Source organism: Rhipicephalus microplus, chromosome 8, assembly GCF_043290135.1.
Source record: "Rhipicephalus microplus isolate Deutch F79 chromosome 8, USDA_Rmic, whole genome shotgun sequence".
NCBI classification, from domain to species: Eukaryota; Metazoa; Arthropoda; class Arachnida; order Ixodida; family Ixodidae; genus Rhipicephalus; species Rhipicephalus microplus.
The window spans coordinates 37,328,027-37,353,532 of NC_134707.1; the positions used below are offsets into that span (position 1 = coordinate 37,328,027).

The 25,506-nt window shown below is 41.9% G+C and overlaps 1 protein-coding gene across 4 annotated transcripts in view; it reads left to right on the forward strand.

Annotated features, from left to right (window-relative positions):
- LOC119165343 (uncharacterized) overlaps positions 1–25,506 on the forward strand; it is a 250,681-nt gene that overhangs the window by 72,803 nt on the left and 152,372 nt on the right. The window lies entirely within an intron of this gene.

Below are 25,506 nucleotides of genomic sequence, written 5' to 3' on the forward strand. Positions count from 1 at the left end.
GCCTTAAGGGAATAGACGAAGTAACGTGTGTGTCTTTTTTTTTATCAGGATACCTGCTTTCGACAGTGGAGCCATTCTAATAATCACATATCCCTGCGCACGTTGGCAATGGACGTTTGTACCACGCATTATTACTGCAAGTTTTCATGTTGCATTGTGAAGCAGGTATACTGGACGCGTGTGTTTGTTAACCATGAAAGCTACTTTCACTGCGTTTCCAAGCATAGGAAGTTCCTTTCACTGTCTTAATAAGCATAGGCGTGGCCGTGTGATAGATCATCCGCTTGCTACGCAAACGACGCGGGTTCGGTGCCCACTCTGCTGCAGGTTTTTTATCAGTTATTCATTTCATTTGCATCGTTCTCGATTTTTCGCTCACGCATAAGATGATGACTTTTCGCTCGACACCAACGACGGCGACGCCGACGCCATCACCGGGATTTCTGCGAAATGAGCTCTTTAACACTATCCCGTTAAAATATGAGAGGAAAGTCTTGCTTTGCTTTGCTTCCCTGGATTCATGAGACGTGCCCACTTTGAGCGATTGGCCAAGAATGCAACGTAAAACTGTTAAATGTTATTTTAGGTAAGCTTTGAAATTTAGAACCCAGAATAAGAAAATGAAATGGCAATAATACGTAAAATATTTAATTTAACTACAAGTAGTATGCTTTTGAGCCTGCATTCCAGACTGCCGAAATAACTTGATGGGAATAATTTTGAAATCTTTAGTTTTACCTTAACGAAATGACAAATAATTTTAAATATCAGAATAAAATGGTACTCGAGGAGTAGGTATAGTTAAATTACACACGGCATCAAAGGCATCATTGTGGCAGTATCGCAAACCTGAGGTACCGAAGCTTACATCATTTTCCTCCGATTAGGTCAAGTCTATTCTTGTGAAAGGAGTAATTAGAAGTCAAGTTCTGATACAAGAATATCTTGCACATGAGAAAAAGTAATGTGCGATATTTTCCAGTTTTCCGCAGAATTGGCAGAGGGGTGATATCGTCAGACCAGCCCTGTTCGAGTAAAAGTTTAATTGGGGTACACGACATCGAAATATGATGATCATCACTTCTGATTGTCGAGAATGGCTCCACTGCAATTTCCATGAATATTTTAGGTGATTATATTCCGTCCACGTGATTATTGCTTCCATCCTATCTGTGTGGATAGCTGATCTTCTAAACGTGATTGCGGTGAAGTATTCTACCACTAGGAGAACCTGAATTATTGGCAGATCTAGCGATGAGCGGTTTGAGGCGTCGGCCATTTCGTTAAATGTTAACCTACAGTCACCTTGCACCCATACTGATTTCGGGCACTTCATCTAAGACGAAACTAAAGATCGTAACGTCGTGATGACACGAGAAGTATGAGAAGTTGTAAGAGCTGTGCATACCGAGAGCGAATCAGTAATTATTATTGCGCTGTTCTCATTCCTCGAAAGTTTTCGCAGTGCCATGATGACTGCCATTAGCTCCACCTCAAAAGCAGGAGTGAAATCGGGTTGCCTCACGGCAAATTACCAGCCAAGTGATTGGGAGACTATCCCTACGCCTGCCCTTTCCTCATTGACGGAAGAAAAGGCAGGCGTAGGAATAGTCTCCCAATGGGAAGGTGAATACCCTAGCAATGCGTACGCCATTCTTTCTCGTCTATTTCTCCAGAGTGGGCATGTGCCGAAATACAGAGGCAACAAAGGAACAAACAAACAAAAACAAGAATGTTGTTTGTCCGTATCATAGCTGCTTGCTTGTTTCTTTGTTTGTTTGTTTTGACCTTACAATATATGGCACATCTGCACTATGAGAATTGACGAGATTTGTCAAGATTTTGTATCTTTAAACTCAGCAGATAATATTACGACTAAATAAGTAGAAGGAGAAAACTGCCTTCATAGCTGCTTTCTGCATGGATTGTCTTTTTTTATTTATGTTATTTTCTCTGTCTAAAAACGTCACCCTTTTTAATGTCTGCATCTGTTTAGGCGACCATGTAGAGCATAGTAAAATATTGAACTATTTATTTATTGGAATGAATATTTTTGATCAGAACACATGGAAGCTTGTTTCGTTGGAGCTAGCCCTAACAACCTTCTTGTGAAACAAAACACAGATAACGGCCAAATGTGTAAAGGGGTAAAGCAATAGCAAAAAAAGTTATTTCCTGTTAATGTTAACAATGCAGCGTTCCTTAACGGAAACTAAAATGTATTTTTACGGTAAGTTGGTTGCTTCTCGTTGTTTCTATATAATTCTGATCCGTTCTATTTTGTTTTCCTTCCACAAGGAATACTTGGAATTTTGTAATTTTGAGGCTTGCGGATCCCAACGTCGTTTTCTCGTCTTCGTCAGCTGGCCATTTAATACGGACGTTTGGAGCGCGGAGTTCCATTTTGGGTGATTTTAATAAATCTTAACTAGTTGTAGGATCCTTAAGAGTTCGACGCGATAGCAATTATTTAGACAAAAGCAGAATGAATACCTAGCCAAAAGGAAACATCGGCTGAGAAGGGAAGAGAAACAGAGAGGGGGACACGTGGAAGATTAGAAATCTTACGAAATAATAACCAGAGACCTACCGAACTTTCAAGCTGCAAAACACAAAAGGAAAAAATCTACAATAATTCAAGGGGTAGTTTCCTGCAGTTTGAAGCCGTAACAGGAGTATTGCGATCCAAGACCTACCGAGCCGAATACGAAGGCACTCACGAATATGAAGGCACTATCAAACTTTTTTGTTCTGATGCAAAGCATATGCATTGCTGGTTGAAACTGTCCTGTGTTTAAATTTGATTTTGCCGTTTTTGTTGCCACAGTTGCCATGGGGATATGGGGCTTTGTCAAGCTGTTTTATACAGCTTTTTTCCTCTGTCCCAGCCACTTACTGTACGACTGTACGTGGTAAATAAACTAAACTCAACTCACTCAACACGTTATGTAATGCGGGTGGAGAGGAGCAGGTAATGTATTTATAAAATCAGGACTAAACGTCCGAAAATCACGTCAAAATCATGTCAGAGTGATGTCAAAATAGGTAACCTGTAGCCTCGGAAAACTTTCAACTTGCGAGGTTTTGTCGATTGCTGATAATTCTTTTTCTTGGCCATTTGGAGACAGAACGGGTAGCGTGTAGCTTTCGAAAGCTTCTGATTTTCCATTTTGCAACACATCATTGCGTTTTTATTACTCAATTTTGACTCAATTTTGACACAATTTTGACATAACTCGCAAGCCTTTGAGAAATTCAAATTTTTGAAGTTGCGTACTTAAGGACCTTTTGAGAAGAAATGGCGAGCAGATAGAGCCATCGCGAAGCTCCGAAGTTTCGATTTTTTGACCTTCAGTTGCGTTTTAAATAATTCAATTTTGAAATAATTTTTACAAAAAAATCGCAAGCCTTAGAAAATGTTCAACATTTGAGGTTGTGTCGAAAGCTGACGATTCATTTTTAGGGCCATTTCGGACAAAATGGGTAGCCTATAGCCTTCACAAAGCTTCTGGTTTTCAATTTTTTATCTTTATTGACGTTAGGAAAAACTCACTTTTAACATCGTTTAGAGAAAAAATTCCAAGCTCACAGCTTTTGAAAGATTCAATTTTTTAAGTTTTGCCAAATGCTAATATTTCTTTTTAGGGCCATTTTAAGAAAAATTGGCAGATCCCACGTGAAGTGCTGGAGGGGAATGAGGTACGAGGTGGAGGTGAATTATGCAGTACATTACTCCTTGCCATGATTGTCATGTTTGAATGTGTCCTTTACCTTCGTCTCCATTCACGTCCCGTAATACCAAATTTGGTATAAGTGACGCTAGCGAAACAGCCGCGAGCGCATAATGAGCGTGGCATGTAGTCATGTTGTTACATGACACGCATGTGATAATTTTCATGTTAGGGTCTGCTCCTTGAGTTAGCCATGCAATCATGCCACACCATACCAGTTTTGGAACATGCCATGTGAACGAAACTACCGCAAGAGCTGCAGCACAATAAAATCTAAATCACAATGTTCATGACATACATGTCATGATTTTCATGTTATTACTAGTTAAATATGTTCTTTATAGAGTCATGATATATAATACCAAGTTTGGTATCGGTACCATAACCGATACGTCCAGGGGAGCTAAGAGTCGTAGGCGGCTAGATAGATAGATAGATAGATAGATAGATAGATAGATAGATAGATAGATAGATAGATAGATAGATAGATAGATAGATAGATAGATAGATAGATAGATAGATAGATAGATAGATAGATAGATAGATAGATAGATAGATAGATAGATAGATAGATAGATAGATAGGCTCAATGTCGCCGAATTTCGCAAAGAAAGGCTTCGCATTTGAAAATGGGTAGCCTGTGGCATTCGGAAAGTTTCTATTTTTCGACTTTTTTTTCGAAGTTTTGTCCGCGTTTTGAATAAATCAATTTCAACAACTTTTTGATTAAAAAATCGCAAAGACATGGCTGTTAAAATTATAATTTTTAAGATTGCATCGATTGTTGATGATTCTTTTTCAGGGCCATTTTGACACAATACGGGCACCCTAAAGCCTTCAAAAACCTTCTACTTTTTTTAACGTTCAGTCTCGTTTTGAATATATCGATCCCGGCATCATTTTGAGAAAAAAATTGCAAGCCTATAGCATTTAAGAAACTTTAATTTATTGTGGTTGTGTCGAAAGCTCATAATTTTTAAGGCCTTTTTGAAATGAAATTGGTAACCCATAGCGTTCGCGAACCTTCTCTTTTTCAATTTTTTTACGTTTACTCGCGATTTGAATAACTCATTCGCGACAACAATTTGAGAATAATCGCAATTCTATAGCCTTGAAAAAATTTCAGTTCGTCGTTGTGGCGTCTAAAGCTGATAATTCTTATTGAGGCAGAATGGGTAGCCTGCCACCTTCGCAAAGGTTACATTTTTTGAACTTTCGACGCTTAGTCGTGATTTGGATAATTCTATTGCGACATCATTTTGAGAATAATCTGAAGCCTACGGCCTTCCAAAAATTTCAGTTGGTCGAGATTGCGTCAAAAGCTATTTCTTTTTAGGACCATTTTGAGACAGAATGGGTAGCCTGTGGCCTTCGGAAAGGTTCTATTTCTCGACTTTTCAATGCTTAGTCGTGTTCTAAATAAAAAAAAATCGGCAACATTTTGAAAAAAATGGCATACATTTGTAAAGATTTCATTTTTGAGGTTGTGTCGAAAGCTTATATTATTTTTGGGGACGTGTGAGACGAAATGGGTAGAGTTTAGCCTTCGGAAAGTTTCCAATTTGCGATTTTTTTGCGTTCAGTTGCGTTTAGAATAACTCCATCTCGGCATCATTTTGAAAAAAAAAACGCAAGCATAGCCTTTGAAAATTTTCAATTTTTGAGCTGGCGTTGTATTCTGTCTATTCATTTTTAGGGCCATTTACACACAAATTAGGTAGCCTGTAGCCTTCGGAAAGGTTGTATTTTTTTTTACTTTTCTAATCTTAATCACCCTTCCAGTAACTTAATTTCTGCATCATTTTGAGAATATTTCGCAAGCCTATAGCCTTTCATACATTTTAATAGTTTGAGGTTGCAGAAAAAATGGATAGCCTGTAGCCTTAGGAAAGCTTATAATTTTCAAATTTTCGTCGTTTAGTCGCGTTTTGAATAACTGAATTTTCGCATTATTTTGAAAAAAGGAAACTTATAGTCTTTGAAAATTTTCAGTTCTTTAGGTTGTGTCGACTGCAGATATTTCTTTCTTGGGGCCATTTTGAGACACAATACGCAGCCTGTAGCCTTCACAAGGCTTCTAATTTCCGACTTTTTGATGTTTATTTGTGTTTTGAATAACTCAATGGTGACATCGTTTTGAGAAAAAATTTGCAAGCCTACAGATTTTGACTGATTTCAATTTTTCAGGTTTCGTCGAATGTTGATGTTGCTTTTTAGGGCCATTTTGAAAAACATTTGGTAGCCTGTTGACTTCGGAAAGGTTATATTTTACGGCTTATCAACGTTTATTCCACGTTTTCAATAGCTATATTTCAAACTTTTTGAGCTAGAAACTGCAAACCTATAGCTTTTGAAAACTTTCACTTTTTAAGGTGCCATCGACTGTAGATGATTTTTTTCAGGGCCATTTTGAGACAATACGGGCAGCCTATAGCCCTTAGGAAAACTTCTAATTTTCAATTTTTCAGTGTTTAGTGGCGTTTTGAATAGTTCAATCTCAATATCATTTCGAGCAGAAATCGCAAGCTTATAGCGTTTGAAAAATTTTAATTTATCGAGGTGTCGTCGAAAGCTGGTAATTTTTTAGGCCTTTTTGAAACGAAGTAGGGAAGCCATAGCGTTCGCGAACCTTCTAATTTTTCATTTTTCGAGGTTTAGGAGTGTTTTGAATAACTCAATCATGACATTATTTTGATAATTTTCGCAACTCTATATTCTTTGAAAAATTTCAGTTGGTCACGGTTGCGTCCAAAGCTGATAACTCATTTTTAGGGTCAATTTGATACAAAATGCGTAGCCTGTAGCCTTCAGAAAGATCCGATTTTGCGACTGTTCTACGTTCAGTTGGCTTTTGAATAACTCAATTTCGACATCATTTTGAGAAAGAGTTGCAAACCTATAGCCTTTGAAAAATTTTGAATTTTGAGGTTGTGTCGAATGCTGATATTTCTTTCTTATGGCCATTTTGAGACAAAATGGGTAGCCTTACCTTTAAAAAGCTTTTATATTTCCATATTTTGACGTTTTGTCGCGTTTTAAATCGTTTATATTCGACCTGATTTTGAAAAAAAAGTGGCAAGACTATAACCTTTGGAAATTTTCGATTTTTTGAGGTTGCGTCGAATGCTGATAAATCAATTTTAGCGCTCATTTGAGGCAAAATGGCGACTTCATAGGATTCGGTAAAGGTCTATTCTCCAGTTTAAAAAAAAAAAATCTGTCTCATTTTGAATTCTTATGCGTTCAACCTCTGCCTTTGAGGACGCCAGGAAACATTGTGTGCTGAGAGGCAGGGACAAAAAAAAACTGCGGCTGTGTAATGTACAGACTTATTTTTAAACCGTCTCATCCAACCGCGGCGAAAAGCCGCGCGGTAAAGTGTCCGTTTCACAATCGGAAAGGCAGTGGTTCAAATCCCGCTGTCCACTTCGTTGCTGAAAACTAATCCTTAAGGATTTTAAAATTTTATTTTCTGATGTTTGGTCGCACTGACGAGATTGACCCACATTATAAGTATCTGTAGTTCCCACCACAGAGGTAGCATAATGGTTGAGCGTCTGCTTCCAATGTGGGAGGTGCCGGGTTCGATTCCGTCCCGGTGCCGGCCGGAGGCCACCGGATTCAAAGGCAGAGGGGAGTTGTACCCGGAGATTGGCTCACTTCTTAAGTGGTACACCCCTCGCCCGATACCTTCGGGTTAAAGGTACGAGTGCTCCTCGCAGTTGTGCTACGGCACGGCGAGGCTTATGTCGCTCGGGGGGGACGCTTGAGCTACATGGCGGCTATGGGGTACCCGTGGGCCTTCGGGTCCAAAGCCGCCGTAGATCGCTCCCCCTTTTTTGAAAAAAAAATCACAGTGTTGGAAATAAAAGCATTTGATTAATTTAACGCTGTGCTTTTATGCCTATAGGTTCAAGAATCCTCGTAGCCCTTTTATGAACCTCTTAGTGTGTGACCGTATGTGCATTTCAGGTTTTACTTACTGGTGTTCCGGCACTCGCTACTCTGCGATTCGAACCATCGACCTTTTGGTTGTGAACTGAACACCATACGCATTCGGCTATTGCCTCGACACGGGATACATAATTTAGAACTTCCTCTGCTAAATATACTTCAGGTCAATTATAAAAATAAACAGGCAAGGGCGTATTAGCGCCCTCACCCTTATAACCTTGTTTTTTTTTCTTTCAACTCTACCCGCACCGGGATTTGAACCAGCTACCTTTCGGTCAGCAGCTGAACACCTTACCAACTTGGCTGTTCTGCCACGGCTTGATCAGATGGTATAAATGTTGGTGTGTACATTATGCAGCCAATTCTTTATACCATCATTACCAACATTTATACCACCTTATCAAGCCGTGGCAGAATAGCCAAGTTGGTAAGGTGTTCAGCTGCTGACCGAAAGGTAACTGGTTCAAATCCCGGTGCGGGTAGAGTTGAAAGAAAAAAAAAACAAGGTTATAAGGGTGAGGGCGCTAATACGCCCTTGCCTGTTTATTTTTATAATTGACCTGCAGTATATTCAGCAGAGGAAGTTCTAAACTGTATATCCCGTGTCGAGCCAATAGCCGAGTGCGTATGGTGTTCAGTTCACAACCAAAAGGTCGATGGTTCGAATCGCAGAGTAGCGAGTGCCGGAACACCAGTAAGTAAAACCTGAAATGCACATACGGTCACACACTAAGAGGTTCATAAAAGGGCTACGAGGATTCTTGAACCTATAGGCATAAAAGCACAGCGTTAAATTAATCAAATGCTTTTATTTCCAACACTGTGATTTTTTTTTCAAAAAAGGGGGAGCGATCTACGGCGGCTTTGGACCCGAAGGCCCACGGGTACCCCATAGCCGCCATGTAGCTCAAGCGTCCCCCCCGAGCGACATAAGCCTCGCCGTGCCGTAGCACAACTGCGAGGAGCACTCGTACCTTTAACCCGGAGGTATCGGGCGAGGGGTGTACCACTTAAGAAGTGAGCCAATCTCCGGGTACAACTCCCCTCTGCCTTTGAATCCGGTGGCCTCCGGCCGGCACCGGGACGGAATCGAACCCGGCACCTCCCACATTGGAAGCAGACGCTCAACCTTTATGCTACCTCTGTGGTGGGAATTAGACAGACTAATAATGTTGGTCAATCTCCTCAATTCGACCAAACATCAGAAAATAAAATTTTAAAATCCTTAAGGATTAGTTTTCAGCAACGAAGTGGACAGCGGGATTTGAACCACTGCCTTTCCGATTGTGAAACGGACACTTTACCGCTCGGCTTTTCGCCGCGGTTGGATGAGACGGTTTAAAAATAAGTCTGTACATTACACAGCCGCCGTTTTTTTTGTCCCTGCCTCTCAGCACACAATGTTTCCTGGCGTCCTCAAAGGCAGAGGTTGAACACATAAGAATTCAAAATGAGACAGATTTTTTTTTTAAACTGGAGAATAGACCTTTTTCCGAATCCTATCAAGTTGCCATTTTGCCTCAAATGGGCCCATGAAATGAATTTCAACTTTTCGAGGTTGCGTCGAATGCTGATAAATTTCCAAAGTGCTTGTTTTGCAATTCAAAGGGCAGTGGTTCAAATCCTGATGTCATCCCTATTGCGAAAAGGTAATCCTAAAGGGTTTCAAAATTTTGTTTTGAGGTGTTTGGTCGCATTGACGAAATTGACTCACATTATTCGTCAATGAAGTTCCCACCACAGAGGTAGCATAATGGTATGAGCGTCTGCTTCGACTGTGGGAGGTTACCGGGTTGAAATCCGTAGCGGTGCCGGCCGGAAAGCCACCGGATTCAAAGGCAGAGGGATAATGTACCCGGACTTGGCTCACAATCCATAGGTTGTACACCCTTCGTCCGGATGGTGTTCTCCGGGTTACCGGGCGCTCATCGCGGTTGCGCCACGGCATGGCCAAGATTATGTCGCTCGGGGGGACGCTTGAGCTACATGGCGGCTATTGGGTACCACTGGGCCTTCGGAAAGTCCAGAGCTGCCGTAGATCGTGTCCCTTTTTTGAAAAAAAAACGCAGTTTTTGAAAAATAAACGTTATAGGGTAATCGAACGCCGTGATTTCATGCATATAGGTGCAACCGGCTGTGTGGCCTTCGGTATTACACGTCTAGCATGTGACCGTATTTGAATTTCATGTTGGACAATAATGTATCTAGACGACATCAAAGTGGCGAGAGCCCGAGCACCAGGAACTGAACACCATACGCGCTGGGCTACTGCCTCGGCACAGCGTACACTAATTAGAACTTGCTATGCTCAATATACTGTACGTCAATTTAAAATAAAACAACGGACTTTGGCTAATTAGAGCCCTACATCACATCGCTTTGTGTCTTGCCTTTCAGCACTACTGGCACCGGGATTTGAACCAGCGGCTTTACGGTGTATTGCTGAACATCTTACCGACTCGACTATTCTGCTACGATTTGATAAGATTATATGAAAGTTGGTATGATTATGCAGCCCATTCTTCATCATTATATGGTGAGTTTTATGTCCGAGCGCTGGCGCACGCAAATAGAAAATATCGCAGGATTATAGCCTTTGCAAAATTTCTATTCTTTTTTCAGGATGCCTCGAATGCTGATATTTTTTTCAGGCCCCATTTGAGACAAAATGGCTAGCCTGTAGCCTACGGAAAGCAGCTAATTTTCGATTTTTAGACGTTCAGTCATGTTTTGAATGATTTCAGCATCATTGTGAGAAAACATAATGCTGACAAAACGCGAGTGAACGTTAAAATAAAAATAGAAGCCTACCGAATGCTAAAAGCTCACTGTTTTGTCTCAAAATTTTGAAGTATTTTAATTTCGACGTTATTTTTAAAGAAGCAGAAGCCTATAGCCTTTCAAAAATTAAAATTTTTGAAGTTGCATTGAATGCTGTTAACTCATATTTCGGGCTATATTGAGACGAAATTGGAAGCCTTTAACCATCGGAAGCCTATATTTTTGCATTGCGATAGCAAATATATCGACAATTCCGGCTGGATTTTCCCGTCGGCGTTCGCGTCGATGCCATGCATGTATATGTATAGGTATCTATATATATGAAAATTAAAAAAAGGGAAAGAAATCCGCGTAATTGAACTTAGGACCTCTGAATTATTTTAATCATGACGCAACATGCAACAATAACAATTCTTTAACCACTTTGGAAAATCCACAATTCTTAATTTCGCCTATAGGCTCTGAATTTTTGCTCAAAGGCGGTTTCCGATTGGAAAAGCTCTCGGAGTCGACATAATTAAAATACGAGCATAGTTCCTAAAATTCAAAATACTAGATATCGAAAGGCCTAATTATTTTCTTCCTGATCGTAAAAAACATAGAAATCGATTTATTTAATATACCCCCCATACCTCCCGAAATTGAAAGTTACGAGTTTTCCAAAGGACTTACCTTTCTTTTGGAGAAAAGCCGCTGGAGCTGATGCTAATACGACCATAGTGTGTGAAATCAAAAATTACCAGTTTTCTTAAGACAATAGGCTTACCTCTCCGTTTGGAAAATCCATAGGATTATTTAAGTAAAATTCGACCATGCTTGACGAAATCGAGAATAACAAGATTGCCAAAAAACTCTCGCTTCGGAAAAGCCGCAAAATTCAATTTCATTTAAATACAACAGCACTTCTGAAAATTGAAAATTGTGAGATTTCGACATAACTATTTATGGCATAGCTAATCACAATTTTTTGCTTCCAGCCTATTTCTATACAGAGGCAAGAAAAGATTGTGTGCACCAAGGCTTGGTTCCCCTTGTATATGGCCTTGGCTTGATAACAAAGGCGCCTTTGTAGCACCCTTGTCTTACCTTTCTTTGAATGATATGTGGGATTTAACGTCCCAAAACCACCATATGATTATGAGAGACACCGTAGTGGAGGGCTCCGGAAATTTCGACCACCTGGGGTTCTTTAACGTGCACCCAAATCTGAGCACACGAGCCTACAACATTTCCGCCTCCATCGGAAATGCAGCCGCCGCAGCCGGGATTCGATCCCGCGACCCCCGGGTCAGCAGCCGAGTACCTTAGCCACTAAACCACCGCGGCGGGGCTTGTCTTGCCTTTCTAATCGTTCTTCTATGCTGTTCACATCGTCTTTGCGCACACCCCGGATTTTCGATTTCAAGAATAATTTGCTGCTGCAGAGTAGAATGTAGACTTGTTTGAAACATTTGTGCCTCGAATTTCAGAAAGTTCCATCTGTCTAAAGCTTTCATTTCGACTGTTCGTTTAGGCATTCCCATCTTTCTGCTTAGGCGTCAGAACCATATTTAAATGTTTCAACAACAACACTATGTACTGCGTATACGAATTGTTCACCGTTTAGTAACACAGCATTCAGTTTACACAGCGCCCAGTTAAAAAGTTTTCGCTTATTTTTTATACCTATTTGGCATAAAACCAAGCAGTTATCGGAAAAGGACACTGGTACCAGCGAATAACCGGGACACATTGGTATGATATCTAGCGACATGTACGTGTGGTCTAAGCGCGCGTGGCCAGTGCATTCAAACACAGAGTACATTACTTAATGGTACACTTCTAGGTATTTGTAGGCAAAATCAAGTTTGTTTTAACCGATTAGTTTTAATAGCATCTAAACGACGTTGTTCTGCCTGGGTTTTGAAGGCTAGGCGGCCTTCTAAACAATGCACCGCATGTAGGTGCTCTATAGCGGGCCCACGGGACGGCCTAAAGCTCTCCCATAGTAGAGTACCCTGTGCTCTAAATCGTTACCCCCTTTTTCTAACCCCCCCTCTTACTGCTTCTATCCCGCAACCCCGCACTGTTAACTTGGTTCTGAGCATTCAAAACATTTGAAATCACCGAGTAACCTAACACTCGTGCCGCAACTTATTTTTTCCAAATATTTTTGAATATATAAAGCATGCACTTCCACTCCGTTCGGGGCATATATGCCAATATTTCGAAAACCCACTCCGCAATAAACAAAATCAGTATAAACAACTCTTCCTTAGACACAAGAAAACACAGTCTTTACAAAAGGATCAGTTAGTTTCTTAACAAAAAAAGAACACACCCTTCAGATGTCCCCCTGTGATGTGTGGTGCGCGTTCAAAGTGCGCGCCTTCGAAAAGTGCGCGTCACGGAAAAAAAAAAAAAAAACAAAAGGAGAAATACCAGAGTGCACGTGCGGTGCTGCTTAAACAAGAATGACGACGTTAAAGAGCGTCAAGCACGAGGATGCGTGGCAGGACGTGAAGTAAACAAAAGGTAAAACATCCAATGGGCAGCGAACACGGAGATTTCAAGGCCCAATGGCTTGACACCACGAAACAGTAGTATCTCCAATGAGAACGAGACAAGTGGGCCAGAGCTGAAGCAGGAGCCTGGGGAGACCAGAGCAAGGGGAATTCGAGGCAGGCAGTGCAAGCGGAAGGTCGTCACCGGACCGGGCGCTGAAGATGGGCCGTTGGGTTCCGGACCCGAGCCTACAGGACTTCCACCGGCCGGGGCCTCCTGCTGTCGGGTTCCCGCTCCAAAGGACCGTGGCCATCCGGTCCTGAACTCCTTTCCAGAGCCTGCGGACTTCGGTTCCGGCAGGCGAGCTACAGCCGTCGGGCTCCGGGCCCGAGCTGTGCGCCCAGCTGCTTGACTAGGTCGACCCTAGTTCCCGGACGCGTCGCCACCAGCCTGCGTTCTCCCGTCTCCGACGTGTCCACGCTCCTCAAGCCGAAACCATCACGATTTGGTAGGGCTTTTCGACGTGTCGCCAGCAGCCAGCGTTCCCTCGTCCTCGTCCAGCCCACGCATTGACGCAGGAGTCACGGCGTTCCGGTTTCTCATCACCGCCGAAAACCAACTTGTGGGTGAGACTGCACCGATACTCTTGCGCTACTCCCATCACTCAGCCCCTTTCGAACGTTAGGTTTAGTTACTGACTTTGAACGTTCTTGTTGGGTGTTTACAGATGTGTTTCGTCATGTCCAGTCAACTGTTTATTAAGTGTTTTGTTTTGTGAGGAATCTTTGCCTTTTTACTTTTCAATTAAACTTTTTGTGTGTTTCTTGGAAACCGAACGGCTTTGTCCTTATTAACAAAACTCTCTGAGGCTCAGCCCGGGAGAAAAACAAATCAGCAACAAGAACCCGCATCACACCCCCCTGGCACGGCTCACGACAACATATCTACCCGTGAAAGGACGCACCATGCTCCCGCTCTCTTTGCCGTTAACCTTAGTCTCCTGGACGGCCAGGATGTCGAAATCGTAAAAGCTCGCTCTGCTTGCGCTTGCTGCCAGCCCTCTGCAAGCGTAGCTATTTCTCCGAGTGCTGAGAAAATTGATTACTCAACGGGAGTTTCGAATTGACTGTATTTGACACTAGTTATGACCAGGACGGAAATTGAAGCCACACGTTAAATACAGTTGTTATCACAATTTTATCTATATCTGCATAGATTTTTTTAACACATGTAGTTTGTTTTTTATTGTTTTTTGTTTGCCCTACTTTTTGTATCAAATATTTGTATCCCATCCTGCAAAGTTTTTTTGGATGAAGTTGCAGTATTTGTATGTAATAAATAAATAAATCGATGGTCACAAAACACAAAGTATTGCGAAAACTCGCAATTTGTTTCATTTCTCCCACAAAAGTCTTTGTACAGTTGAGGAGAAAAAGGAGAACTAAAACGAGAAAAACAAAACAGCAATCACTCAAGGCACGCATTAAACTCACAATATCAGTCCCCGAGTAAAGAAAAAATGCCATCTGAAAGCATATTTTCCTCTGTTAAAAGTAGTCAGCCTTTATATCTAGCTAATTTGAAGAAATCAAGAGGCTGAAGCTTCACAAAGATTTCACCAATGCGACGCAAAATTGAAGTAAATAAATTTTGTCAACGCTCTGAGAAATTTTAAAGAAATCTAAATTCAAATTTTCTAACAACGATAAATTTACCTTTTCCTTTCATGGGGGCCAGAATTAATTGTGCGCCCTAAAGTTCGGGCACACAAACCAACCTCAACCCTGAAGAGCCCACGCGTAGAAGCACATGAAAAAAAAACAGCATAACTAGTTTAATGAGTTCTGAAATCAGTATGAAACAACTTATACAAACCATTGGAGAAATACACAAGTATTACACAACCGTTGTTCGTGTCACATTTGATATTGATTCAAAGCCGGTGAAATCCTAAAAACCAAATTCTTTTTTTGTTCAGACAAAGTGCCGCCACGCATTTTATTGAAACAACAGAATTCAACGTGTTGTATTTCGGAGAACAGCGCTTGCATTGCAGCCCCTTCGTTGATCTGTCGAAAACCTGGGAAACACCACTTCTCCTGGCATAATTTTGGGGCTGTTCTGGCGCCAGTTTCTTTTTCTTTGAGACAGATGATGGGAGGCTGGCAGATCGTTCTCTTCCAGTCATTTTGCAGAGGATCAAGATGACGATGCGACTGCGGAACCACGAGGACAGTAATCCACCTCTTCATCTTCACATGAGTGATCAGGGGCACCGGTACTTGGTGCGGTCCATTATTCTACGTCACATTCTCAAAGGTCACCGATATGACTCAAATCGTGCGGTGGAGTGACACGTGCCAGGATATCGTTCACGGCACCACCTGAAACTAAAAAAAGCAAACCGTCATCAACCACTTTCTCATACTTCGCCTTGTGCAGAGAAATTTATAAACTTCAAGATTCAAGGGTTGAACAATAGCGTATCACGATCAAGGCACCCGAGTCACCAGGGAAAGAAACCCATGGTATGAAAGAATGCTTCACTGTAACCCAGTGTTTAAATGCGCTGGGGAAACACATTTTTACAAATGTGCCTTTGCCGACTAGAAGTTACATTCGAAGTTCCCGTGCAGGGAAGTATTATGTTTTTAGATGTTAATTTTACCTTCAATGATGACTTGCACCACTGTTTGCCCTTTGAGTTACGCTTGTAAGGTCTGCGTTTTCGAATGACCATTGCTGATGCTACACAAGGTGCAAAGCTAAAAATAAATGTCTTTTTGTGTTTGGGCATTCGCGACCAACCGTAGAGCATCATTACCAAGTTCATTTGTTTACTAATAACGTGCGCAAACTGTTCCAATGAAAAGAAGAAAAAAATACTAATTATGAAAAACAAACATGGCCAGTACTAGAAACTTTTAAATCATTAATCCCAGCAAACATTCGTAGAGTGCGAATGATATGCACGCCATCGTACGATCGATACCTGTGCGATGGCTGACTCACTCGTGCGAGCAGCCCTTGGTCTTCCGATTGTGCCTATCATGCCTTTTACAGCTTATGTAACAGCAGCGAGGCTCAGAAAACTTTCCCTTCTCGAAGACTCATGAAAAATAACAAAACCCAATCCAGATGTCTTGCACCCACACTTCGCATAGAATAATCAATGGTGTGCCACGCGTAAATTGGAAGTCTCCATAACAAAATTACGTTGCCGAGCACCACCTCTTCTACTTAAACAGGTCTGGTCTGGTGCCATCCCCTCTGTGCTCACGCTGTAATGAACCCGAAAATATCAACCATTTTCTTCTCACATGTCACCGTTTTAAATATCAAAGAAGAAATTGTTTCAAAAATTCATTTAAAAAACTAGGAATATCACTACTCCTAATAGTTTCTCCTTTGTGGCTACTTCATCAGGACTCAGCGACAAGAACATCTGCGAGGCTCTCTGCGAATTCCTAAGTAACAGAGGAAGATTATTTTGCTGAGACATTTTTACTAGCCAATCCAACATTTAATATTCAACTATTACACTGCAATCACTTAACTTTCAGAAGAAATTGATATAACGATTACACCGCAGTTATTCAACAAATTCTATTATTTCTCTTCTTTTTCTTTTTTCACATTGTGCCAAATTAATACCACCAAGTTAAAACAAAGTAACCTTATTTCTCTAGCTTCGATAACCTCAAGGTACTGACTTTCATTAAGCTGTACCGCCGGCTTGTTGGCCTATCACCTTTATTAGGTGTGAGCCACAAAAAAAAGGATCGAACAAGCAAGCAAACAAACGCTGGATATTTCACGTGCACTAAACCAGCGAATAGTAGAATCACCTCAATAAAAGCATAATTAAGGCAGTTCCTACAAGAATTTCGACGTCGTTTCACACAGTATGGCCAAACATTCTGCCGCACTTTGTAACAACTTACAAAAACCACCTGTGTAAAGCTGTGTTGCTTCGCAGAAAGTGAAAGTTAGTATTGTTCTTCCTAGTTTAGTCGAAGCAAATCAAACGAAACATGACTGTTTCACTTATTTTGCTTGGCACAATATGTGAAAGCATAGACGCACTCATGGTGCAGAGGGGTAGACGGGAGGGGGGGGGGGGGGGGAAAGCAGTGATGAACCTTCATTCCAGATAGTGTAAAGTGTTCTGTTTTGATGATCTATTTGTACTCTTGTCAAGAAAAAAAAACACCTACTTTCATTTGCCGCACGCGTATATACCATATTACTTAAGGCCGCCTAACGTCTAACTCAAAAACAGCAAACCTGACGTCATTGACTCTGCAGAACCTGAGTTATAGCCAGTTATTTCCATCACAAAAGCTGCGTCGCTGGCTGCAGTACAACGTCGTATCTCGGTAGACATGACCAACACTCAACGCTCTCGCCCTACTGCGCGGAACTCCTGCCGCTTTGGGAGTCTGCCGTAGTGTCGCTGTATTCGCGAGCATAAGGCCTGCATCATGCATCCTTGGCTTTATTTCAGTCACTGTGCGTACACCTGCGACCCTTTTGCTCGCAGGGGCGCGCTGTGAGCTGGGTCACCGTGAAGAGGCTCCTTGCGTCCCTAATGCGTTCGCCGTGAAGGCCGAGCTCGGTTGATCTGATATTGCAGAGAGACACGTTTCGTCTTATGCCGGGGAGACGCCATTTTGCGAAGCGGGGGAAGTCAATTCAGATTCGGCCACCTTTGAGCGATAGCTTTAGGCGTCTCCCGGCTAGCGCGTTATTATAAGGATATTTCGTCGTTGTAAATCACTAAAGAGCCGAAGACATATTGCTTGTGGGCGAGAACATCCGTACGTGCCCAGTGGAGGTTGAAGCAAAATATATCTTCCAAGAGTATGTTCCTCACTTAATGGTAAGTAAGGGCCAGTTGAACGTCTGGCCCCTGCATTTCTTATCTGTGCTTCCTTTCCTTTATTTCCTTCTTTCTTTCCTTTCCTCCTACTTCGTTCCTGTCTTTCCTTCCCTTCTTCATTCCATTCATTATTTACTAATTCATTTCATACTGTTCAGTGCTTCCTCCCAAAGTTCTTCCTCCATGCCGGGTATTGTGTCATCACCCAAGTCATTAGTAACCTACCGTGCACTTCTGCTTCTGTAGGTAACACCGACTGCTGAACGCATTCATGAAACGCAATCATGAAAGCAATCAATCATGAAAAGCAATCAAGAAACGCAATCATGAACGCAATCATGAAAGGCATCAACGTTAAATGACCGGTTGTCTCGATAAAAATATCACGGGAGCACGCGTTACGGAGCAATGAAGTTGATTCGAGTTATATTTCGGGTTTAACGTCCCAAAACCACCGTATGATTATAAGAGGCGCCGTAGTGGAAAGCTCTGAAAATACCGACTATCTAATGTTCTTTATCGTACACCCCGCTGAGCACACGGGCCTACAGCATTTTCGCCTCCATCAAAAATACATCCGCCGCAGCCGGGATTTGATCCCGTTACCTGCGGGTTAGCAGCAGAGTATCGACTAGACCACCGCGACGGGGCACGGAGAAACAAAGTGAGATCAGAGGCCAGTGGCACGTGATATGAAGAGATTTCGCATTTGCTCTCTTTCATCCTCGTTTTCTCTATGGTTGTCATGGATTACGGGTTGCTGCTGCGGGTGATGAACTGAGATATGACTCGTTTAGCGACAAAAGTCATTAACCAAACAGACACACACACGACACATTCTGATATACAAAGGTGCAAAACCAATAATAATAACTTCAAATTATAACTAAGCCGCGCTAGGCTTACACGCCACTAAAGTAAACCACTAAAGTAAACCGAACTGCCATTACAGTAAACCGTCCTAGTCAACGTCAGGAATCTCTACCGCCAATGTTGGGCTGAAGATTCGGGCCGATTTTACTTCTCAGCTCAGATGATCTTGACGCCAATGTCCTGATTGGTCGTGTCTGGCACCTGTCGGGGATCTCGACGTTCTCTACGAACGTCGCTGTTCCTGCCGCTGCTGACGTAGTCGCCCATCGTCGTCGTCAACTGATGTCGGTGCTGACGTGGCGGAAGCCTCCCGAGGTTGGGCCTAGTGGTCGCAGGCGATACTTGGTGCTGCGCGCTGACGTGGCCATCCGAGGACTGTATTCGCCGGCTCGCTTCGAAGGGGGCTTGTGCCAGGAACGTCGATGGTTGCTGTGAGCGGCTACTGCATTCACAGCAGCCTTCGTCGCAGCAGGCCGAGGTCTCTGTCCAGTTCTCGGGACGCCCGCGTCACAAGTTGCGAGTCGCTGTCCTGACGCTCCCGTCACCAGTACGCTTGCTGGCGATGCGACCTTCTCCTTGCAAATGCACGTCGACAATGCCAGCTCGTCGCTCCTCAGGTGCTGATCGCAGATTTGTCTTGTCACCTGAAAGATCTTGGCTCATATCCACAAGGAGGATTGGCCACACTGCACCTTATAATATAACTTTTTATACAATGCTTGCTAAAAGAGAGAAAAATTAGGTAATAACAGATAAGAACAATAATAACGTTCTTTTAAAGAAAGAAAGAAAAAAGGTGAAAATGCTCAAAAGAATTTGATAAAACAGAATATATAAAACAAATCAGCGAAAAGGAAGAAGGGGGACAAAAATAGGATTCTCCTCGCGGTACCACTAGCACCGTAACCTTCCAGTTGCCTGAATGAATTTAGGTAGCGCTGACAGATCAGCACTGCGGCCCCACCCAACTAACTGGCTCCATACGAAAAAAAGGATGGATGTATTAACTGCCACGCTTTATACCAGTCAGTCTCGGAAGAATTACTCGGCGTACTTAGGCGAAACGGCGGCATGTGAGAAAGAAATTATCTCTTGTTTCCGGTTCATTGCAGACTGTACTCTGGCGCACACCCACAAAGGGGGATGAAAGTTGATGAAAATTCTGATTTGTGAAGATAATTTAAACGAGGAACTGTACAGCGAAAGCTTGTGAGGGTTGGTTGGTTGGTTGTTCCTGAGAGTCCTGGCGAAACCCACCACCAGAGATCGGCCATAAAACGAATGGTGTACCTAGGTTAGTTGATGAAAATTCTGATTTGTGAAGATAATAATTTAACCGAAGAACTATACAGCGAAAGCTTGCGAAGTTTGGTTGGTTGTTCCTCATAGTACTGGTGGAACCTACCATGGGGGATCGGCCATAAAACGAATGGTGCCTCATTTGTGAGATCAAACGGTTTTACCAGCCGGGTGATTTAGATAAGGATGTTTAAACAAAGAACCAATTCGTAAACGATAGACTAAATTGTGGTAATGAAAAACGAGCAAGCTAATATGGTTTGAAATAAAGTGAATTTACGCCTCTGCTTAACATTCTATTCGTTTTTTCTTCTTTTAGAAAATCGCATACGGCCGCGCAGACATTCCTGTGGCTAAATCTCTTTTCAGTTGCTCCAAAAGAAAGGACCACTGGAAGGGATAAATTTATAGCCAACCCACGGAGAGGTTCTTCTAACAGTCTCTTACTTTGATTTGAATATAACCTGCATGTTAAGAGAAAATGATGAAGGAATTCACTTTCGTTGCATTGGGGGTATAGGGGAGACTGTGCCAGACCAGACCTGTGTAGATAAAATTAAGGGGGGGGGGGGCGGGGTGAAGGAGACACGGCAACGTAGTCTCGTTATTGATGTCTCCACCATTCTAGAAGAGCACCATCGATTTTTCCAGGAATACATAAATTGAGAAAAATGATATGTTGCCAAGCGAGACTTTTTGAAATGACCTGATATGACGATTTTTTCAAAGCGTGCCACAGCTATAAATGCTAGCGTCGGCAATATAGAGTTATAGAATAATTATATGAGGTCACTGCTAGTGCGTCTGCATATTCACTTAGGGTTAAAACTTTATGCTCTGGCATCCACAACAAGCGAATGAGTCGTAAATGTCTTGTGGCAAGGGCGTAAAATACCTTTAAAGCACTGGACATATGAGGCGCAGTAATGAACTACACACAGGCATGTTATTGATTGAGTCGATTTCCGTAACGCTAAAAGAATGGAAAGTAACTCCGCGTGATAAATAGGTGTAAAGTCGGGTAAACAAATTAAGAAAAAAAAAACAATCCTACACTGAAGATGCCATTCTAGGTCCTGCCTTCTCTTCGCAAACTGAAGCACAGCTGCTCTTATTATCGTCATGTCTAATCTTGTCAGATGGTCTTTAAAAGAAAAATTTAGGTATCTACTGGGAATATTTTTGCAATTATTAGAAAATATATTGTCAAATTCTACTTTCATTGTTTGAATGGGTGTTCTTAGTACCAGTACCTCACGAAGATTAACTTGTAATGTTTCCAAGAGCTTGTGTACGACGATGACAAGTGGACGCTTTGATCTACGCCTCTGCTGGTTAAGAAAAGGACGTATGCTCGTTAATAAAAATATATTGTGACCTCCTCTGTGAAGATGCATATATTTTTAGGAAGGTATGAACTGCTAGTATTTGCAACATAGCACGAAGAGAAGGCAGGCGCGCTTTCATATATAAAATATTAATTGCGACAAATTTAGGGAGCTCAAGACATAAACGTAATGCTCCGCATTCTAGTAGCATCAGTGATCTAATATTGTAGGCGGGTGCCCTAAAAAATAAGACACAGTCAAACTCCCATATTGGGCGAACGTACATACAATATATCATGACCAGCACATCACGACGTAAACCAGAGCGTTTATTGCTGAGTCTACGAAGCACCCCAAGTGCCCGTGTTCCTTTAGCACCTCACATTGACGGGAATGATTATTATCATTATTATCATTATTATCATTATTATCATTATTATTATTATTATTATTATTATTATTATTATTATTATTATTATTATTATTATTATTATTATTATTATTATTATTATTATTATTATTATTATTATTATTATTATTATTATTATATCAGCCCGCAAAGGGCTGACAGTATCAACGAATGAAAAAATGATGTCTGGTATCTTGTGGCGCAAGGGACCAATTGATGACCAAAGAGCGCCATTTCAGTAGAGTAGAGGTGTGAACAATGGGAAAGGCACTTTGCGGTGTTCCAAGTGAATCGCAAGTGCCGAAATTCATCGATTGTAGGAGCCATGTTTCGTTGTTTTTAAGACCAACAGGTGTTTGAATCGTTCGGCCATAATAAAAGAACTGTGGAGCTACTAGTACCACCAAGAAATTTAAAGACGCCGAAGCGAGCGAGTCAGCAGTTTCATTTAGTGTAATTCCTGCATGCCCGGGCATTCAAAGAAACCGAACTTTTGATCGACTACGTGGTACGAGAGACCAAAATATGCTGAGGAGACTGCTTTGCGGATGGTAAATGTGTACGAACAGAAAAGGCATCCGAAATAATGACAGCTTTCTATTGCTGAAAACGTAGTTTTAAAACAGCCGGGGTAATTGCCAAGTATTCTGCCAGATAAAATGGCATGAAGTCGTGAAATGGGAGCAAAAGACCAATTCAGCTTAAGAGAAAAAATGGCTACTCATGGCTTCTGAAGATTTTGCTTTGCACAAGACGAAATAGCCACGTAAGCAGGAAAATGACTGAAATGGTCTTGAAGGAGGCCCTCAAGAACAAACTTTGGAAGTAACTTAGCATTTTTAGGAAACATTTTACCGAAAACTATATCAACTGGCACCGAGCATATTTTTTGGGGAGATAAATGCTGGAAAGAAGCGATTTGATGACAGAAACTTGACCAAAATTACTTGGGGTCTTTGATAACGATACCACGGGCGCTTAAAAAAGGAAACTGGATATTTGATGAAACCTGTCCGCCAACAGGCGAGGGCCGCACCATAGAGTTTTAAGAATGTTTGCGCGGTAAGCTGTCGAAATCTTGCATCAAGTGGAATGATTAGTTTTGTGGGGTTTAACGTCCCAAAACCACCATAAGATTATGAGAGACGCCGTAGTGGAGGGCTCCGGAAATTTCGACTACCTGGGGTTCTTTAACGTGCACCCAAATCTGAGCCCACAGCATTTTTGCCTACATTGAAAAAATTCAGCCTTAAAAAAAAACCACATCAAGCCCGCCCCAATTTATTATTGCCGGACTCTTAATAAATGTTGTTTCTCTCTCAAAAAGCGTGATATATATTAGTCCAGTAGATCCTCCGTGAGCGGTCACAACGTGGTTTATTTCAACGTTTCGGCCTAGAGTTTGGCCTTCATAAATCCTGATGAAGGCCAGACTAGGCCGAAACGTCGAAATAAACCACGTTGTGACCACTCACGGAGGATCTACTGGACTATATGCAACGCTACGGCCACTCAACCACCATGCCTGCCTATATATATATATATATATATATATATATATATATATATATATATATATATATATATATATATATATATATATATATATATATATATATATATATATATATATTTCTACTAACGAGTGACATAGGCTGCCCCCCCCCCTTATGAAAGAGTTGGTACGCCACTGTGTAAGACTCTCTTGCCGAGCCATAACAACACACTCATAGTAAAAAAACTGCGTACAACAGAGCGTTACACCTTGAGTAGGCATAACCGGTCAGAACCCTAGTGCTTACGAGACAATATCTTCATCATAATAAGGAGTTTAGTTGCCCCGATTTTTAATGTATCTATACGAGTCAGAAAGCCGAGTTTACTGTCGAACATGACGCATAGAAATTTGTGTTCATGCTTTATCGTCACCGCAATACTGTTTAGCGTCAGAACTGGGTCAGGACGAAGTTCCTTTTGCATTGTAAATAAGACAGCGACAGTCTTTTGTGTTGAGAATCGGAAACCATTTATGACAGCCCAATGCTTTAATTTCTTCGTGGTAAGTTGTAGTTGCCTCTCTCAGGTTCGAGCCACGGGAAGCGATCTGAAGGTCATCAACGTACAGCGAGTGCATAACTGTGTGAGGTATAACCTTATTAATATAATTCATTTTAACTATGAACAATGTACAGAGAGCGCAGCCCTGTGGTACGCCATTTTCCTGGAGGAACGTAAGTGAAAGCACAGTGCCCAAACGCACCAGAAATGTTCTGTTGGTCATGAAATTCAATAGGTAGCTAATCATTTTACCACGAATTCCTGTATTGGTGAGGTCTCGCGGAATTCTGTATCTCCACGTAGTGTCATACGCCTTGTCTAAGTCGAAAAAAAAAAACAGCAAGACAGCACTGCTTTTATCGGAATGCTTCCCGTATTTCATGCTCTAGTCGAACGAAAGGGTCAGTGGTTGAACATACTTTTTTTATATCCGCACTGATAATTACCTATCAAGCCAATAAAATTGAATTCGAACAAGAATTTTTTATAACAATATAGGTGACCAGTGCATCTTACTCTATTTGGAAAGTATGCATTGATCACCGTAATCCTGTAGGAGTTGGGTAACAAACAATCTATTCCTAAAAGTGAACAGTCTGGACAAATATGTTCAAAAGTTACAATAACATGATGATACATTTTTAACGAGATTAAGACCAATAATCCACCTCTACCTGGCTGATCCAGTAAAAAAGATCGAAAATTATTGAGAGTAAATTTTTGGTTTTCTGAAAGCCAAGACTCTTGAAGTAAAACTATATTAGGATTTGTTTCCTGTATGAGATCAAGAAGATCTGTGTAAGCGGAAGTTACGGGACGGTAATTTCACTGCGGAACTTTTACAGGGGTTTTGGTGGACTTAATATAGTTCACTCAACCGCAGAACGCTACACGTCCTGCTCGTTGTTGTCATTCGTAGTACCTTTTTCGGTGGTTTGGCATTGCCGACTGGGCTGGAGACAATAGAGCACTGCATCGCTTGTGAATGATATTACCAAGTCTCATGTCACCAAATGACCCACTGGGCATCGCAGGGATCGGCGACTTTAGAGTTGATGAGCTTTTCTGAAAACAAAAAACACATTGACACCGAATGTTTTGCTCATTGCCGAGGTGCCCAGCTGCATCCTGAACCATGGCAGTCTGTGCATAAAAGCAGAGAATAAGGCTGTTTAACCTGGCAGCGAGCATCTTGCTCAAACCTTCAGCAAAGGTGTTGAAAAGCCGTTTCATAATCATCGGCATAGCTTCATCTGTATCGTTCCTGATACTGCGGAAGCGACCGTTGCTTCGATGGACCAACACTGGCGTGGCCTAGCAGCGGCGTACCCCACTTCGCGCTTTTTACTGAAAGATGTTGCCTCAGACCGAGAAGAACGGCGTTTCTCCACTATATCCAGAATTTCTGTTTCACGTTCACGAGCAGGGTGGCTATTGTCCGTGGCTGTGTGTGCTCCATCACATAGGCAATACCTGCAGTTGTCTACCTGACATTCTGATGTGGCATGTAACCAACCACATTACGGACATCTCAATGAAAACATGCAAGCGTTAGCGCTGTATCCAAATCACCAGAAGTTACGGCACTGCAGTGGGCGAGGTGTTCCACGCGGAATAACTAATGCCAGGTCTCCAGCTCAGAGGGGAGTGTGAGAACGGCAAAGGTGACAATGACACTTTCAGTAGGCACCCGCGTATCACCGAATG